At 40.5% G+C, this 19,180-nt stretch overlaps 2 long non-coding RNA genes across 6 annotated transcripts in view; one reads left to right on the top strand and one right to left on the bottom strand.

Annotated features, from left to right (window-relative positions):
• LOC306640382 overlaps nucleotides 1–19,180 on the bottom strand; it is a 42,691-nt gene that overhangs the window by 21,379 nt on the left and 2,132 nt on the right. Inside the window, exon 2 of one of the 5 annotated variants that reach the window (XR_013757798.1) lies at nucleotides 15,272–15,333. The exons of the other annotated variants lie outside the window; for them this stretch is intronic. This is a non-coding gene — a long non-coding RNA (uncharacterized lncRNA). The remainder of the gene's footprint in view (nucleotides 1–15,271; nucleotides 15,334–19,180) is intronic. 5 annotated transcript variants of the gene reach the window in all.
• LOC306640385 overlaps nucleotides 4,763–19,180 on the top strand; it is a 138,870-nt gene continuing 124,452 nt past the window's right edge. The window contains exons 1-2 of the long non-coding RNA XR_013757801.1: nucleotides 4,763–4,895; nucleotides 5,024–5,651. This is a non-coding gene — a long non-coding RNA (uncharacterized lncRNA). The remainder of the gene's footprint in view (nucleotides 4,896–5,023; nucleotides 5,652–19,180) is intronic.

Genomic DNA, 19,180 nt, shown 5'->3' on the forward strand with positions numbered 1-19,180 from the left:
CGTGCAAGGGACATTGGGAAATACACAGCTGAAATATTTGATAAGCATTAACAGTGGCTGCTACAAGTGGGAAGTGGATATACAGACAGCAAAAGCTCATATCCTTAATAACTTCAAAACTGTGGTACAAAGCAGATGGTGCTGAGCATTATGAGACTGATACAAAGTACTGGGGAAGCTAAAGGGCTGGAAGGATTGGCAGGGTCGAATCCTGGACAGGATTTTGGAGAACATGGTATTATGACAGGGCCTGAAGCACTGGTAGGTTTTGATGTACTTTTGGAGCAAGATATACTGGCAGAAGAGCAATGAAAAACCGTAAGTAGTTTGCTGGAGGGCAGAAAGTGTGATAAGGCAAAATAATATAATGACAGCTATAACAAATAGCATTTAACAGAGCACCAAGTATGTACCAGGCCAACATCTAAGTGCTTCATGTATATTGACTCATTTAATTATCTCAGTGGTCTTTCATCAAAACTGAGGTTCAAAGAGGTTCACTAAATTACTGAAGGCCATAGTAGAGTTTGGCTAAGGTTCTGTCCAGTGGGTATGCTAACCAGCCATTGGAGGAGCACGTGAGGGTCAGATTTCAGAGGGTCATGAACATCAGGCTAATGCCCCTGAGTATTTATTTTAAGGCAGAGTGTGAAATTGAAGGTTTCAAAGCAGGAGGAATAATCTGATCTGATTCATAATTAAATCATAGATTGCACAGGTCCACCTTGGAGACCTGAGAGAAACGGGGAAAAGGATTCATAGCTGGCTTCTCAATAACACAGAGACTATGGTCAATCAAAGAGAAATAAAGAATTTTGCAGGCAGGGAACAGAAGGTGTAGATGTAGGGATGAATACGGTTTGGAACAAGATAGTGTAATCTGTATGACTGGGGTAGGGTGCAGAGAGATGGGGCAGAGTGATATGGTGAGGGATTCAAATGTCAGGCCACGGAGATTGGATTGATTTAGTAGGAAGGAAAGAGACGTCTATGCTTTGAAGACAGGACAGAGGAATGTGTTATGAGGCCTCTTTGCCCATCTCTATTGCCAGTCTGACTCGTCATGGGCTCAAAACACCTGTCCTCTCAATACCTGGAGGCATTTTCAAAGTAAACCTGAAAGACTCCTTGCCATTCTTTCAAAAGATCTCCTCTTCTCTACAAGCAATAAAATAATTGAAGTTGGGTTGTTGTCCCCCCTCCCCTTTTTTCTTTTTCTTTTTTTTTTTTTTACAAGAGCCATTACAAAGGTGTGAAATATTAGACACTTACGCATCTGTGAATAAGATTGTAGGCAAAAATGTGTGAGTTCCCATCTCAGCTAATGAACCAGAATATGGTTTTAATTTTTGAACTGCAAAAATGTTCTGCCTTTTTTTGGTCGTCCCCTACAGAAGACTTCATATTTTAATAATTCAGTGCAGCCTAATTACTTTAATTAATCACCTTCTTTTCAGAGATGTCAGTGGGCTTCGTTATTTTCTTGTTACTGTAGGTACTGTTGGGATTTTTAAGGAATTTTTAAAATATATATGTAATACCCAGGTTAACTCTTTCATGACACCTGAAATGTGTCTGCTTTTCCTTAGAGTGTGCTCTGTCATTCACAGATGGGCCAGACATGCCCGTAACGCCCATCTCTTCTGTCACATGTCCTCTCTGTGACCAGTTAACAAAACCATCTCTATGCCTTAAAAATTGCTGTCTGGAGACAAAAGTAAAATGCTATTTAGAGCAAGTCAATATTTTTGCATCTTTCTGAGTCATGATGGATATACAGGGGATGACAATAGCTTTTATTGTACAATCAATATAATTTGCTTCCCTTGCAGGAAAACATAATTAGGTTATAGTTCATGCAATGGCAATGAAGATATGTTCATTTCTAAAGTCTGTTGGTGGGTGGAGGGTCCTTTCTTGGTCTGAGTGGTGTCCCTTTCTAGCTTCTGACCCACGTTGACTGGGTGACACTAAGCACATCTCTTTACATGTGGGGTCTTTGTTAATTCTTTAAAGCAAAGAATGAGAGTGTTTTTATACAGAGTTAATAATACACTGGTTGAATATTTGGAGGCCTGACATGAGAATCTGGCTTTGGAGGCAATTCTTTAAATGGCAGAATTCTGTTATCGATTGTTCAACTAGTCCCATAGTCCTTCTTTTTATTTTTTTACCATAAAAAAAGAGAACTCAGATCATGTTATTTTCTCCTATTTCCATAAGTAAATGTAAAAGGAACCCTATTAAGGAATGCATTGAAAAATAGGGAGAGAACTACCAGGTCACCTTTGTTCTTTTTTCCTGGGACCCTTTTGTCCCCTCTGCAGCTGCTTGCCCCCCTGGCTTCCCAGTACAGGCTGGTTGCCTGTAGGATCATTCCTGTGCATTTTACCCCTCCTGGCACTGGTCTCTGGAGCCTCTGCTCAGTTGGGGTGGGGAGTTCTGCAAGCTGTTGGAGATTTCACGAGAACTGAGAACAAAGTACTATAGGAGTAGAGAGCTTCGCTTGGTGCATCTTTAGGATTCCTGGCAAAGGGTTGCAAGGAGACTTCCCATTTGGAACTCAGGCTGAATACTTTTATTTTGAAATGCTGACTGTCTGAAATCAGATTTATTCAACCCTGACTTTGGCTTTGAACTGAGGCACACATGCTACCTGTCACCTGAAGGGTGCAATTAGGGTCTGCACTTGGAGCTGCATTTTCTGTCAATGCAGAGGGGTGGACATGAGCAGAGACTGGGATTTGTTTGGCTGAAAGAAAAAGAAAGACCTACTTAAAAACCCTCTTTCTTTCTTTAAAAAAATTTTTTTTCCCCATTTTTTTGCCCCACCCCCCATCCTCCCTTTGACAACCTAGAAAGTCACAGAAATCGGCAAGAAATAAATCAATAATCAGATCAATTCCAGTCATGGATCCAAAAAGAGGCTTGTGGTTCAAAAACCTCTGGATTCTTTTGAGTTTCCTAAAATTTTTGTATGGCAATCAGAGATGTTAATTGGTTGAAACTGCCTGTGGTTTTAGGAAGTGCTCCGATTACAAGGAGAAATCCTTTTATGTTGCTGGACTCCAGCCACAAAATCTCTGAAGTTAGGAATCTGGCAGAGGTTGAACCCCCTCCAGGGTGTAAATAAACCGGTCAGGTCTATAACCCAATAGAAGTCAATTTATTGTGTGTGTTTCAAATCCTTCAGCCCAAGCCCTACCCATTTATTAAAGAAAAGGTGTGGGATACAGCTGGCACTCAGACAATAGAATATGGCAACTGCAGTGATCGTGAAGTCTACATAGTCAATGGAGGAAAAGAAGGGCCCCTGCCAGGATCTACTTTACTTCCTGCCCAGATTTGCAAGGAATTGCCTAGAATCAAACGGCTAATCAAGACTGGCACCCAGAACTGCTTACTCTGCTGGCTTGGAGGCTGAGACTCAAAAGGCTTAAGTGGGTGAAGGTTTTATAGCCCCAGTCTGGAAACCCCAGCGACTTCTCTGTTGGACTGTGCATCCCAGTGAATGTTATCAGAACTGGAGGTTTTGCTGGACCTGATCTTGCTGTGACTCACTGCGATGCCCAGGGCAGTATGGAGGTGGGAGGCTGCTCTGAAACCTTGGGCCGAGAACACGATGAGCCCATTTACACAGACAGAGCTTGCAGAAGGAGGTTTGGGGTTCATCTGATCCTGATCAAGACAAAAGGGAGAGACCCAGCACCCCTCCACCCGCACCCCCCCCCCTTCCTTGCCTCCAGCTCTAGCATAATTGCATTCCCCAAACGGTGTGTGGCAGCAGGGTAAGGGTGTGAAATGTGCCCAGCCTCGTTTGCATACTGCTCCAGACTGTCAGTGACAGTGAGTTATTAGTGAAACCTAGGACAGTCTTCTTCAAGCTGCCTCTAAATTGCTTATTCTTCAGCATTGATCCATCGGGCACCACTACTCACCTACACCCTAAAACAAAAGGATAAAAAGGCCCCTAATAACTTTACAATACCCCACTTTACTTTAATGTAGCAAACACATAATCCGGCTGGAGTCTTTTTTTTTTTTTTTTTTTTTGGTGGCTCCCCCTCATCCCACCACATCCCCTTCATTTCCATTGGCTCCTGCCAAGTTGCAGAGAACCAATGGGATTCCTCTTCTTCATTCATGTCCTAGCAACAAGCTCTGTTCCAATCTTTCTCTGCCAAACTAACACCTGAAAAATTACATCATGAATAATGGCAAAAGCAGCAAGGGCCAGGGAAGGGGTTTTTTTTTTTTTTTTTTCATCTGTCTGCTGCAGAGTTCATTTAAGGTGTTTTAGTCTAGATTCTTAAAGCGACAGTGTCCTAGATTTTAGCTGATCTTTTTGAGCACATTGGTTAACATATACAATATAAAAGGAGCAGTAACTGAATGTAGCAAAAACCTTTTAGGTGAAATGAGGGGAATACATTTTGTTCGTGGTGTTCCCTGTGTATTCTTTCCAAAAACCTTCCATCAGAGAAGCCCCCAAAATGGAGAAGTAGATTCTTTATATAATATATTCTCTAGGAAGGACAAAAATGTTACAAACCGCACAAGGCGCCCACCCACTCTCCCATACAAAAATGCAGTCCTTCCTGGTGGTTTCTTTTGCTCCAGTTAACTATCCCCAAGGCCCTTTCTATTACTACTTTGGAATAAAGGGCTCATTCTTTAAGGGGGTCCTGGAGCCAGGGAAGGAATTGCCTTGAGAATCTGCCAAAGGTGTGGGGTTCTCAGGGTACAGGGCCACAGGGTGGGGGTGCGGGAGCACGTGCGCAGATGCGCACGTGCAGGGCTGTGACTGCAGACAGGCAGCTGGGGAAATGCAGGAACAACGAGATCCAGATGACCAAGGAGGGAGGGGGGGTTGGTACAGAAACCAGGAAGCCGAGGTGAGCTGATTGGGAGTGGGCATGGTTGGGGGTGGGGGAGAAAGTCAGGGAGGGGAAGGCCGCTGCCCATGTACTCTTCTCTCCAAATGGGCAAGGGTTTATTCTAATGAAAATGTCCACCCTTCTAGGCATTTTTCAAGACCCAGACGCTGACTCGCTGCTTCCGGCTTCCCCCACCCCACCCAGTCTAGCGCAGACCGGGAGCAGACTCAGACACAAAGAACTGCAGCCTTGCGCAGGCACCAAGAGGAAGAAGGGCGGGGGTTAGCACCTGCCCGTCTTCTTAGTGCGCGGTGCGCAGCGGCTCAAGTGCCGCGACTCCTGCGTCCTAGGCACTGGACCGTGCACTCTGGCATTCTGGTTTCGTTGTCAGCATGTGTGTAGTGCCGGCGGCTGGTGCTGGGAAGGGGCCCCTGGGGCAGTCTCGGGTGCCTTGCTGGAGAAGCAGAAAATAGATCTATTGGATGTCTGGCTCCAACGCCGAGTTTGTAGCTCGCCTCAGCCATCGCCTTGGCAGCAGGGTGATTAGAGGCCCTGGCAGACAGTCTGCCTGGTTACTTGTGAAACCGCATAACTATATAAGGCCCGGGAGAAAAGAGAGGGATGCCAGGCTAAGAGACTCTCAGAGGTGCAGAAAAGAGGAGAGTGCAGGAGAGGTCACTCTTAGGATGGACCTAGAGATGCGCCCCTTCAACATACCCACACCCCACCCGCCACAGGATGCAGTGATAACTTCTGCTCAAGTTCTGCCACCAAGTATGTGATGTAGGCGGAATAATGAAGGCTGGGGGTGGGAGGGGCTCTGCACCAGGATCTGGTGGAATAGAAATGCTTTCTCCCTAGAAACATACTTGGTTAGAATCAGTTGGCTTCAGGGTAGGCCAGGAAGGAGACCCATAAATCCAGAGTCTCAAATATCTTTGGTGAACATTGCATCCCACAGAGCAGAGAATTTGCATCATGTGGCCTGAGAGGCAGTTTTGGAGAAATAGATGGCCTGGCAGGCTAGGCCAGTGGGAAGGAGTCCTGGAAAAGGAGGGGGGAGTCTTGTATTCCCTCTGACTTGAGATCTAGAGCATTGTGACCCCTTCTTGCACCAAATGCTACTGTTGTGAATGACGACCAGAATATTTTCAAAAAGTGGGTAGTGTCTAGTGTGTTCTTAAGTAAGTTCTCAGTCACATTATTGTCATAGTTGTCATCATCACCACGCTCCCACTGGTCTTAAGCGTGGATCTGTAGCTTTGAATTCCCAACTACATCTTCCTTGGAATGCCCTCTTCTCTTCCAGAGCCTCTGTTTTTTTCTGTTTTTCCTTCCATTTCCTGGATCCTCTTTCCCATTGTTCTTTGCTTCCTCTGGACAAGCCTTAAATGTTGATTTTTCTCTTGGCTCTGTCCTAGTCCCTGTTCTTCTCTCCTCCTACCTCTTGCTTTTGTGATCTCATCCTCCCAAAGGTTTTGATGATCTGTTCTATCCTGATGGCTGCCACATCTACAGCTCCAGCCCAGACAGCCAAAACTTCAAGACCATGAGTCTAATCATGTGTCCTCCGGGTATCACAGATTCAATACGCCCCTCATCTTCTCCACCCTTTGATTTGCTTCTTTTCCTTGTATAGTTATCTCAGTGAAAACAAAAACAAAAAAAAAAACAAAAAACAAAAAACTTTTAACTTCAGTTGTCCAAGACAGAAACCTGGCCGTCATTCTTGCATTCTTGACCTGTTATCATCCCTCATCCTCTATATCCAGTCTTTGCCCCAGAGTTGTTGATTTTACCTACTATTTTCTTGTGTGTACCTGTTCCCACTTCCTTGCTACCACTGCTCTCAGCCTAGGATAAATTGCTAACCAGACTGTTGAATTTACTCCTTATTGCTTCTGCTTAGGGTCCCTGGGTGGCTTGCACATAGCTTCCTGCCTTTCATACATCATCTCCATTCATTCTTAAGGTTTCAATCACATGATCTTCCTTTAGTTTCTTCAAAGTGCTTCTCTCTCCCACAAAGGGACTGTGTAATGCAACACGTGCTCCTCAATTAAATAAGTCCTACCTGCACATCCTTAAGCTCCCAGAGGGATGGTCATTGCCTCAGGGACGCTTCCCCTGCCTTTGGTTCCTTTTTATAGATTCTCATAGAACCTTCAGCCTCTTTTCCCTTAACATCACACACTTTACTTATTTAATTAATATCTGCCTCCCTTATAAGGATGTAATGCCATTAGAATAGAGATCTTATTTTTTATTCATCAGTATAGCCGAACACATAGTAGGTGCTTAAAGAACATTTGTTGGATAAATAAATAAAATAAATTCTTCCAGCTATGTGCCAACAATAAATTTGATAAACACGATTTCTTGTTATGTAAAAACATGGGGTAGGGCAAGGTCAAGAACCAAGCCCTGCACTTTTAATCAAACTTGCACAATCTTTTTCCATTAAAAAAATCATTATGGAGATATATTTACATATACATGAAGTACATTAAAATAAACTCACTTAAAGTGTATATTTTGATGAATTTTGATAAATGCATGCACTTCAATGAACACAACCAAAATTAAAACAAGATGGAACATTCCCACCCTCTACCAGAACCCTTTGTGCGCCATCTTCACCCCTTAATAGACCCAGGCAACCACAAATCTGTTTTCTGTCACTACATTAGCACATACATTAGTAAAGTATTGTCCTAGGATTTCATCTAAGGGGAATCGTACAAAATACACTATTCATATCTGGATATTTTTACTCAGCATAAAATTTTTGAGATTTACTCATGAGATCAATCTCAAACCATGTATTAGTAGTTTGTTCTTATTGTTGCTGAGAAGTGTTCCATCGTATGGATTTCCCACAATGTGCTTATTCATTCACTGTTGATGGATGTTTGAGTTTTCTCCAATTTGGACTCTTATGATGAAATCAGACTCAAATATTTCTGTATGAGTCTTTGAGTAGACATATATTTCACTACTCTTGGGAAAATGCTGAGGAATAGAATTGCCAATCATAAACTAAGTGTATGCTTAACTTTATTATCCAATGCAGCGACCTAATTTTACCTTCCCGGAAGTAATGTTCTACATACTCACCAACACTTGTTAATGTATATAATGTAGTGGTCTCTTATGCAATTAAGTTTTAATTCCATGATTACCAATGAGTTTGAGCATCCATATTGGCCATTCATATATCTTCATCTGTGAAGCGTCTGTTGAAATCTTTTGTGTTTGTTTTTATATTGGGTTGTTATTACAAATGTTATTGTTATATAATAAGATTATTAGATATAATAAGATTATTATGAGTAATCTTATTGCCAAGATGTAAAAGTTTGGTTTCATTCTATGTTAATTTTGGGAAAAGTATTTTCTTCTCACCCTAGTTTACAACATTCCTATTTCTTTTCTTAATAGTGTCTTTCAAAGAGCAGAACAGAAAATTTTAATTTCGTTGGTGTTCAGTTCATCATTTTTCTTTTATGATCAATGTTTCATTTGCCCTAAGTAATTGTGCCTACCCCAAGATTGATAAGTTTTTTTTTGTCCTATGTTTCCTTCTAGAAGTTTCATTAAAATTTAGGTTGAAATTAATTACCCATTTTAAGTTACCCATTATATGTGATGTATAGTAAAAATCAAGATTTATGGTTTTCTCCAAAAATACTCAGTTATTCTAACACCAGTTTTTGAAATGTCTTTTTCTCTCCCCATTGGCAATTTAACTGAGTTAGCTGATGGAAATGTTGAACAACCAGCTAACTCTACTTGTGAGTGTCTGTTCTCTCCCTGTCTGTATGCCTGTCCTCATACCTAAACCTGACTGTGCTGATCAACTTTCTAGTAAACATAGTCAGATAGCACAATCCTCCAACTTTGTTCTTCATCTAAAATTATATTTTGTCTATTATAGGTCCTTTACCTTTATATGAATATTAGAATTAGCTTGTCAAATTCTACAAAAAAAGTTTAAAAATTTAAATTACATTGTACTGATTCTAGGGATTAATTGAGAGAACATTTAGTCTGCTACTAATTCATGAACATGGTTTATCTTGGCATTTACTTAGGTCTTCTCTAATTTCTCTCAACAATGTTTTTGCTTTCATTGTCAACATATAGGTTTTACAAATATTTCTGTACTTATTTCCAAGTATATAACGGTTTGGGGTGTTATTGCTAACCACATCTTTTAAAAATTTCATTTTCCATTTTTTCATTGCTCATGTATAGAAATACAATTGATTATTGTATGTTGATCTAGCATGCTGTGACATGCCAAATTCACTTAGATCCAATGATTTCTTAGGTTCCTTAGGATTTCCTATGCACATAATAACATGGTTTGTAATTAAAACCAATTTTACATCCTTTCTATTAGCTACATCTTTTTTCACATGTTTTTCCTTGTGTCACTTGCTAGGACCTCAAGTACCGAGATGACTGACTGGTGAAAGTTGATACCGGTAACAAAGCAAAAATGACACTTAAGTGTTCAGCATTAAGTCAGAAGTTAACTGCAGGATTTCATGGGTTGAAAAGTTTCCTTTGCCAGGTTGAAAATTTTCCTTTGCTGAGAGTTTTAATCATGGATGAGTGTTGAATTTTGTTAAATGCTTTTTCTGAATATCTCAAGATAGTCTTACTGTTTTCTTGGTTATGTGGTGAATTTCAGTAGTTGATTTTCATTGTTAAACCAGCATCACATTCTTATTGAAACTATGTTTGATCATGATGCCCTTTTTTATACATTTCTGAATTAGTTTGCTAATATTGAATAATACTCTTGTGTCTCTATTTATACAGGATATTGATTTGAAAATTTCTTTTCTTTTAATTTTATTATTTGATTTTCATAGCATTGTATTTCTGAATTATAAAATGAGTTGGCATGTAGTCCTTCTTTTTCAATTGTCTTGAAAAAGTTTTTGTGAAAACAATGTTATTTCTTCTTTTATAGTTTTAATAAAACTCATAAGCAGCACTGTCTGAGATTGGAGTTTACTTTTTGGAAAGATTTTGTTATTAATTCAATTTATTTAAATATGTTTTACATTTACTCTTACATTTACCATTTTTGTGCTGCTCATTTCTTTGTGCAAATCTACCTTCCATCTAATGTCATTTTCTTTTAGCCTGAGCTTCCTTAACACTATTGTGTTTGTAGATATACTGGTGACAAATTCTTTTAGCTTTATTGTTGTTGTAGTTTACATAAAATAATTGTACATTATTTATGGAGTACAGCGTAATAATTTGATATATATATACAATGTCTTAGCTTGTTAGTTTTGATTTTTAAAAATGTATTTTGTCTCTACTGTGCAGATTCTCAATGGATTCTATTCCACAAATTCCCGCTGCCTCAGCCTGTTTGAACTCTGTCTGCTCAATTCAGCAAGACTGTGTTTTGCTTGGACTGTTTTTTTTTTTTTCTATACTGTGGCCTTAAAGATGCTTCTAGACAGAATGCCAAGCGTCTATTTCTAGTGTTTTGGCACAATATTTATTAACATCATTTATTCACTTATAGTGTGCTTACTATGTGTTAATACTTAGCAGTATGCCAGGTATTTTACATACATCTTTTTAGAGTTGTCACACACTATAAGTTAGGGTCTTCTATTATCTTCACTTAATAGATGAAGAAATTAAGATTTAGAGCTATAAAATAATATATCCAAGGGCACACAACCAGAAAGAAATGGGGACTGAAATCTGAACCAAGGCACTTTGGTTAGAAAATGCTGGCAACCACTGGGCTATCCTCAGTGTCTCTTTTCCCAATCTTCATGATTTTTCAGAATTTGCATTTTTAATCAAGTATCTTAACTCTTCTTTTGTTTCTAATCATGTGAAGTACTGAAAGAATAGCAGTTACAAGCAATAAATATGGAACCCTTCAGTGAACACTGGATGTATGTTACTGATGAATTCACTTCATCTCTTTCTACGTTTAGGGCATTGGATGGATCTATATGTGCAGATGGATCTATATGTGAAACAACAGCGGAAGCACCAAACAGAACTCATTAGTTCAAATGCAACGTGGCTGCGTTCATAGCAACTTCACATGGGTGCCATGAGGGTAGAAAAGAAGGAAACATGTTCAGATACAGAGGTACTAGTAATGAAAAGGTGTGTCTGAAGTCCATAGATCAATTTGGTATATCAATGGCTACAAAACCTACATAGATTTAATTAGTGCTTTTCTCATGAAGACCATCAAGTACCTAAATATATGACAGAATTTTATTGTTAGTGGTTTTAGGGGTGAAAATCATTTACCAAATAAGAGACAAGAAGAACCACACAGAGTAAGAGCTGGGCAAGTACAGTGTGCTGGAGGTAGAGGAGACCCAAAGGAGGGACAGATCAGACTAGTTCATCTATGTAAAGATGAGTAAGAGTTGGCCCAGCATTTGGAAATAACTAGAGCTGGAGAGAGGGCATTCTAGGTGAATGGAGCAATATGTACAGCAGCACAGAGGCAGGCAACAGACCATGTCCTTTTGGATAAGTAATTTAACATACATACGCCATGGGCTCAGACCAAGTTAAAATCTTAGTCTTCTGAAGAGTCTACAGCATAATGGATAAAGTGCAAGTATAGAAAGAAAATATTGATAATCATGACAGGGGTCTGATAAGTTACCTGTGAAATGAGTGAACGTCAGGGAGTGCTGAGTGCCGATAGGGAGACCTGCAGGACAGAGCAGGGGATGTTCACTGTTGCATGACATGATCTTCAGAGTCCCTGGAGGAGAAGCAGGACTTGATCTAGACTTTGCAGAGTGAGTAGGAGTTGAGTAAATGGATGAGAAAAGATATCCCAAGGGAGCGAAGAGTAGCAGGAGCAGAATGGAGCAGGGCAGAGACATGAGAGGAGGCAGGAAAGAAGGAAGAGAAGGGAGGAACCAGACCACGGCATCATGGTGGGCGTGAGTACCAGAATGGGGCACTTGGAGTCTGACTTGGTCCCACAGTTTGGGGGGAGTCCTTAAAGCATTATGGGAAAGGACCTGAGGGCATAAAAGTTGCCTAGGGCATTCTTGGACTGAGGTGAATCATAAATAATTGGACACATTCCACAAAACATTTCTCACAATATTAAATACCTACTGAGCACCACACACAGGGTATACCAACAAATAAGCAGCTAAGATGATTTAGGAACTAAGACCTAAGGAGGTGGGAGGTACAGGGACAGACGACCTGAAAAGCAAAGAATAGATATTTGTGCTTTCAGAGAGTTAGGAATGGTAGCTTGGGATTGACCAAAGAGAGCAGAGAGAAGACCACGCTTTTGAGCCAGCATTTTGGTGGCATTAATGGAGGAAATTCAGTCAAAATTATTGAGTGTCCATTAGATGCCAGACACTGTTCTGTTGTAGGTATGAGGACACATCAGTGAACAGAAACAAAGTCTCCACTGGCATGGAACGTATATTCTGGTAGAAGACACTTCAACCATCTTTACTCCTACTAGACTTTCTTCTTCTCTCACCACTGTTTGACCTATTATGTCCTCTGTGTGCATGCAATAGAAACATTAAAAAGGCCACATTTGTAATTTAAAAAATTCTAGTAGTCACATAAAAATTGGGAGAACAGGTTTTTATTACTGTATTTCGCCCACTGTATTAAAAAGTATTATCATTTTAACAATTGATTCTAAACATTGTTAAGATGTTTGCATTCCATTTTTACAAAGTTTTTGAAATTCAATGTGTATTTTAAAACTTATTCCACTTCTTAATTTAGAAGCTAAATTTTCAGTGGTTAATGTGGTCCTACCAAAACAGTAATGTTGTGTTATGATTAATAAAAAAATAGTTCTCACTGTTCCAATTCCTTAGTCACACGGGACCCATCTCAAGTGGCCAACAGTCACACTGGCTGTGGCTGCCATATTGACTGGCACAGCTATCATCTGATCCCTCTTTATTTAATTCTCTTTTGTTTCACCATGCCCCCCAGATACACCTGCCTCTTATAATCAGCAGATTCCTGCATTCTCTCATGAGCACAGTGAAAGCACCCAGAAACCACTCCGGACACAGGAACTCACACAAGAAACTTTATTAGCAGACAGAGTGTCTGCTCTTAAGGGCAAAAGAGCGAGAAAGAGCGAGAAAGTGAGAGAGTGAGTGGAAAAGTGAGAGAGAGAAAAGAGAACAAATAGTTCTACCCTTAAATAGTGAAAGCCTGCAGGCTAATTGAACCAATGACTGACAAGAAAGTTAACAATCTAGATTACAAAGTGGTGTGTGGGGAGGGGGCAGAATCAGTGGAGAAATCACTGCAGCCTGTTCCTTACACACACCACCATAATTGAGGCTCTGTTTTCTCATCTCTCAAATGGGGAAACTGGCAGCAGCTACTTCACAGGTGACTGAGCAGTCTCTAAGGTTACATTTGCAAAGCCACCTATAATGTGCCTGGGAATAGTAGGAGTCAGTAATAGTCCCTCTCTCCTCCCTTCTTATTCTGTCTCACAGAGAGATGTGATCCATTTTTCAAGGCTTCATTGAACCTCAATTTTCCATAACATCGTTCATCACTACTATGGAACATTCATTAATTCCAGAGTTTGATCTTTACAGTTTGACCCTTAGTCACCACCACAAGTTTTTCCTTTGCATTTGTTACATACGTTATTCCAACGTCACTCCTTCAGATCAGGACTGAGCTCAAAATTTAAATTAGACACATAATCTTCATATGTTTTGATGGACTGATTGATTGAGGTTGTCTTTGAGATGTTCTTTGTGGCCAAGGGAATTCTATTTGGAATTTGAAAATTATAGATTGGAAATTCGGTGTTTCATGGATAATTAAGAATTGACTGTGATTTGCTCTTTGATAGTGTTCATCAATATCAAGTTATTTTATGTTAAATTTTATAATAAATCGATTTTTCTTGAAGTGGATTAATGCAATTGTATTTCAGAATTCTTAAAAAATAAAGGAGAGAAACTTGATCTATCAACCTATTGCAGTCCTTTTTACTATTTTGGTGTTACCCTCCTGCTATTTAAGTCACTCTAATATTATATTATTGCTATAATACATTGGTAGTTGCTAGGTAGAAAATAGACTGCTTTTTCTTTTTCATAGATAGTGAAACCAAGATTCAGAGACTCAAGAAAATTAGAAATCAAGTGAAGACACAAGAGAAGCCAGGTGTCTTGACAGCTCCTCCCAGCATGGAACCCCCAGGTTACATTAGCACAGCTCCTTCCAGGAGTCACTGTTTTGAGTTTCCAGGACTGATAGGAATTAGAGCACAAGGCATTCCCAGGAAATTACACTGCCTTTATTTCCTTGCATGTTTAATTGCTTTCTAAGGTTATGCCAAGGTTTCTTAACATCTGTACAAAACGGGGACTTTGCCAAAACCAGAGGACTATGATGTTCCATTGTATCTCATTCTTTAACAGAACCTGGTTTCGACCAGATTATCGAGGATTTGTTAGACCTTAAACAGCTTTGACAGTTTAAATTTGAGATTTAACCTCTCCATAAGGCTGTTAAACCAGCCAGAAAATCTGGAGCATTTGAGAAATTCTCCAAGTTGAGGGGACACCGTGGGCTGGAGGGAGCCTGATGCCGGAGCTCAGGACCCAGGAGCACGTGGAAGCTGGGGAGTTGTACTTGGGGTGCTTGGGCTGTGAGATCCCCAAATTCCAGGGATCCATGGTCTTCAGTTCTGCCCTTCCCCAGCTAGCTCAGGCCATTCTGGTCCTTTCCTTAGAATGGGCCTCTAGCACCTTGGCATTTTCAGCAAGAGGCACATTGCCCGCTGTGTGGAATGTGCTGCTTGTCCGTTTAGTGAGCGTTTAGGAGCCTGTGACATACATGGAATGTGGAGAGGTTCAGAAATAGATCTGAATGCCGTCAGAGGTGGCAGGCCTCTTTATTTGTAGATACATAATGGGGCTCAGTGCTACTGCGACTTGCCTGACGCCTGCTAACTAGCCAGCCTAGCGCCATTCGAATAATCCCAGGTGCCCTATTTCCACATGCTTTGATTTGACACCGCCTTTGTTCAGGTTTACAGTTGGCTGTTCATACTCATCAAGCAGGGGCCTGGACTTCCCGTCTAAAAGCGGACAGAGGTGGGGTAAATTCCAGCCCCAAAGCCTGTTTCCTACCCACTCTCAAATCTATTTTCACACAAGATCCCTCTCCTGCCTTTCAGAATTTTATAGGATAACTTTTGTTTTACCACAGTTTCTTCTGTGTCTCTCCAGCCTCCTTGCCAGCTATCAAGTCCTGAGGATTCCCATAGGAGCCCCCAGCCCATATTATCCAAATATAGTTCCAACTGTGACAATGAACAACCCTTGGCTGCCTACAGAACTTACCAAATGTTTGGAAGGTCCCAGATGAGGAGGAATGATCACGGCCACTTTTTTGAACAGGGTGACTGAAAGGACCAAGAGGAAAACCATGCAGACTCAGAGGCACCCTGACAGACAGGAAGGATGCCCCCGCCCCTGTAGGCCCCCCGTGTACTTGCTCTGGGATGAATGTGACAGTGACCTGGAACTCTAGGGCTTGTGGTTTGGACGGTCCAGCGCATTCATGGCCTCTCTCGTTCCTCCCCTTTCTCACCCTTCAGAAAGCTGAGAAGTGGCTTCCACACAGCTCTAGCTTCACTGGGGCTGGACTGGGAGGCAGGCTGGGTGGCTGCACAGTAATCTGTCTGGCTTACAGGGTCCGTTTCCTGTCAGGGCTCACAGTAGATGGAAGCCACTGTGGAGCTTCTTATTGACACAGGCTTTATAAGCCCTGAGTAGGTCTGCTCCCGCCTCCATCCTGGACAACCCGGCTTCTCCATAACCTTCCCCAGCTGCTTCTGTTATTGATGGCTGGACATGGTTTTCCTGGGTGACACACTATGCAGGGCCACAGCAGAACCCGAGTTCCACATTTGGGGGGCTGACAAAGGGTTGATGCTGGTTTCTCAGCTCCATGTCCCATGAAACACGTCTACAACACAATTTCCTTTTTTTGAAGTGAATTTCACTTGATTTGTAAATGACATCTGTGGTCTTGTTAGTCTCCCTTTATCTGTGTCTGCACACTGCCCTATATTAGCCACATATGGCTACTGTATGCTGGAAATGGGGCTAGTCCAAGTTCAGACTTCTACATATAAAGTGCACGCTAGAGTTCAAAGAAGGTAATATAGCTTATTTAAAACTTTAATATTCTATATGATGAAATAATAATATTTCAGTATATTGGATTAAACAAAAAATATAAGATTAATTTCACCTGTTCCATTTTACAGAAATGAAATTTCTATCACCTGTTTCATTTTACTTTGTTCACGTGGCTACTAGAAAAGTTTGAGTTCACATGTGAGACTTGCATGCTATTTCTGCCCTCCAGTGCTGATGTGCACCAATTTATTCTCTCTAAAATGCAGATTGTTCCTGCACTCCTCTCCCTATTTGAAAGATGTGGGCTGAGAATCCCGTATGTCTAGGATTATTCTTCATCTTTCACTCTGTACAAGGAGGAAACCGTGAAAGACTAAGAGTTAAGAACAGCAGTGGGACAGACTCAGACTCTCCCTTGGTCCCTAGTCCCAGAATAGATCTGAATAGGTAAAAACAAAGAAGCTGTGGACTTGGATGAGGACAGACTGAAAGCTGCTGGCGTTTCGTTTCTTTTGTTCTCATTCTTGGCCATTGGAATAGAAACTGGTGGGCAGTTGGTGGGGTGGACGCCTCTGCAAAGTGGCCTGATCGGATTCCTGAGCTTCTAGGTCATTGGGCAGGATGGCGCCTGGCCGGAGCCACCATCCCTCCCTTCTGACCTTGAGAGGTGTGACAAGTGGATCTGCATTCATGGCTCTGTAAGCCACTATTGAGTGTCTGTGATGTGCGGGGCATCGATCTTATCTTATGAGAATTTAGTGAGCCTGCAAGGAAGTAAGCAGAGGACGTGAGAAAAGATAGCACTGGACATCAATGAACAACAACGGAACAAACTGGAGAAAGAGGAAAAGTTAGTCTTCCCTTCCTGTACTTTTTGCTCCTTTTTCTTCAAAGTCCCTGGCACTTACAAATAAATGAGTGAATAAATAAGTTGTTTGTGTCAAAATAAACAGATTCACTTATAAAATAAAGCCATTTTGGCTGTTGTGATTTATCTTTTAAATTACCAAATAAGCTGCCGGAGATGTCAGAAATCAGTTTGGAGCAAAGAAGGATTCAATAAATACTGGATGGATTAACAGTTAACTGAAAACGTTCAATCCCTGAGAATGTGAACCCATCCTGCATTTATCTGATATCAGCTCTTTCAGATGGATTCAGGGAAATATTTCTCCTCAATCCAAACAAATATCACTTTACATCATTGCAAAAATGCTATCATATTATATGAAGCTTTCTTGTGGGAGTTGATGTGATCATTCTTTGTTTTTGCTTTGCTGCTTCTTCCTCTCTCTTTCTTTTCCATCAGCTTCACCTCCTTCCCTGCAACACACATGAGCATCCTAATACATGTCTGTCTCTATCTTCTTCTATGTTCATCACACACATACACATCAGCAGCATCACCATCATGCATATATAACAGACCTTTTGTCACAGCACATTCTAATTAAATGGAATAAAATTTTATCACTTGCTCACTTCTTTCCTCAACAAATGATACTTGAGGGAAATTCCCCCAGGACATGTAGTAAACTTTGCCTCCTTTTACTGACTATATAATATTTCACTGTGGGGAATTTTTAAAATCACTTCCCATATATTCCCTTAGCAATAGGCATTCTTTTTTGTTTCCAGTTGTGCTTATTTGTTCCTTTTTGACACTACAAATAATGTTTGTTCATCTATCTTTTTTTTTGGGGGGGGATACTGACATTTTTATTTATATAAGCTATATTTCCAGGAGTGAGATTACAGACTATATTGTACATATGTTAAGATTTTAGAATATTACCACATTACTTTTTAAAAGGCTAAACATTCTCATTTTTATCAGGTATATGAGAAAAAACTCTTTTGTCAGATCTGTTTCTTATAAAAGTATTTTGTCAGTATGATAGATATAAATTAATAATTAGTTACCAGAGTTCTTAACTACTATTTGGGAAAGTCTGAATGCCTTTTCAGAATATTGCTTTTAATGAAAATAAATTACACATGATTACAAAGAAAAATAATCATACTAAAATATGGTTATCAAATTTCTCTAAAATTCAATTTGTGATATAAAAATCTGTCTTTATTAATATATTAAATAGCAAGTGCTGATTGCAGATTTAATAGCTACCCCAAATTCAAAGAAGTGATGAATATGATTGACATTTTAAGATATGTGAATCAACTATAACTTGATATAGAAATATCTGATTTCTACTGGAGATAGTCACAGGTACTGTTCACAATACCGTGGTTTATTGCATGCACTTGACATTGAAGTAAACATTGCATTTCAGTTAGAAATTAATGGAACTAAAAACCCAATGTTTATTCAAGTTCACTATTATCCGTAGACTCTTTAGGGCAACCCTGTGCCCAGATTAAGTTCTCCTGCTCTAGACTGTCATAGAAAAGAGGCTGTAGAGACCATCTTATGCTACTCCTCCATTTTATGGGTAAAGAAAGTATGTTTCAGGGACATTACCCTAAGTCTGTGACCAGACCAAGAATTGAATTCAGATGCCCCTGCTCCCTCCCTAGGATTCTTTTGCCACAAATATTACATTTCATCAGGGAATATCTTAGACTCCTCTGCTTGGCTCCAACCCCTTCATTAGATGAGGGGTTGAAAAACTGCAGCTCATAGGCAAAATCCTACTGCCTCTTCTTGTAAATTAAGTTTTAATGAAAGCTGTGCCCATGTGCTCACCAATCGCCCGCGGCAGCTTTCCTGCTACAATGGAATTAAGTAGATGCGACAGACCACAAGGACCACGGAACCTACAATATTTACTATCTGGCCCTTAGCAGGAAAAGTTAGCCAGCCTTAGCTTAGTCCCACAGGTGACATGCACTCTTGCCTCAGCTGTACTTTGATGTTCTATCTTCTAATTTGAGGAACTCCGGAGCATAATAGTAAAATGATCTCTCTTATCCAAGAGATCTAAGGCCTCCCAGTGGGTATCTGAAAACTCTGTACCAAACCCTATATACAAGCACTGCAATACCATGGCAAATGATCTGATAATTGAGATGTTTACTCAGTGACTAGCACTTGGGAGCATATACAGTGTGGATACACTGGGCAAAGGATCATCCATGTCCCAG

Source organism: Sciurus vulgaris (assembly GCF_902686455.1).
Source record: "Sciurus vulgaris genome assembly, chromosome: 11".
Taxonomy (NCBI): Eukaryota; Metazoa; Chordata; class Mammalia; order Rodentia; family Sciuridae; genus Sciurus; species Sciurus vulgaris.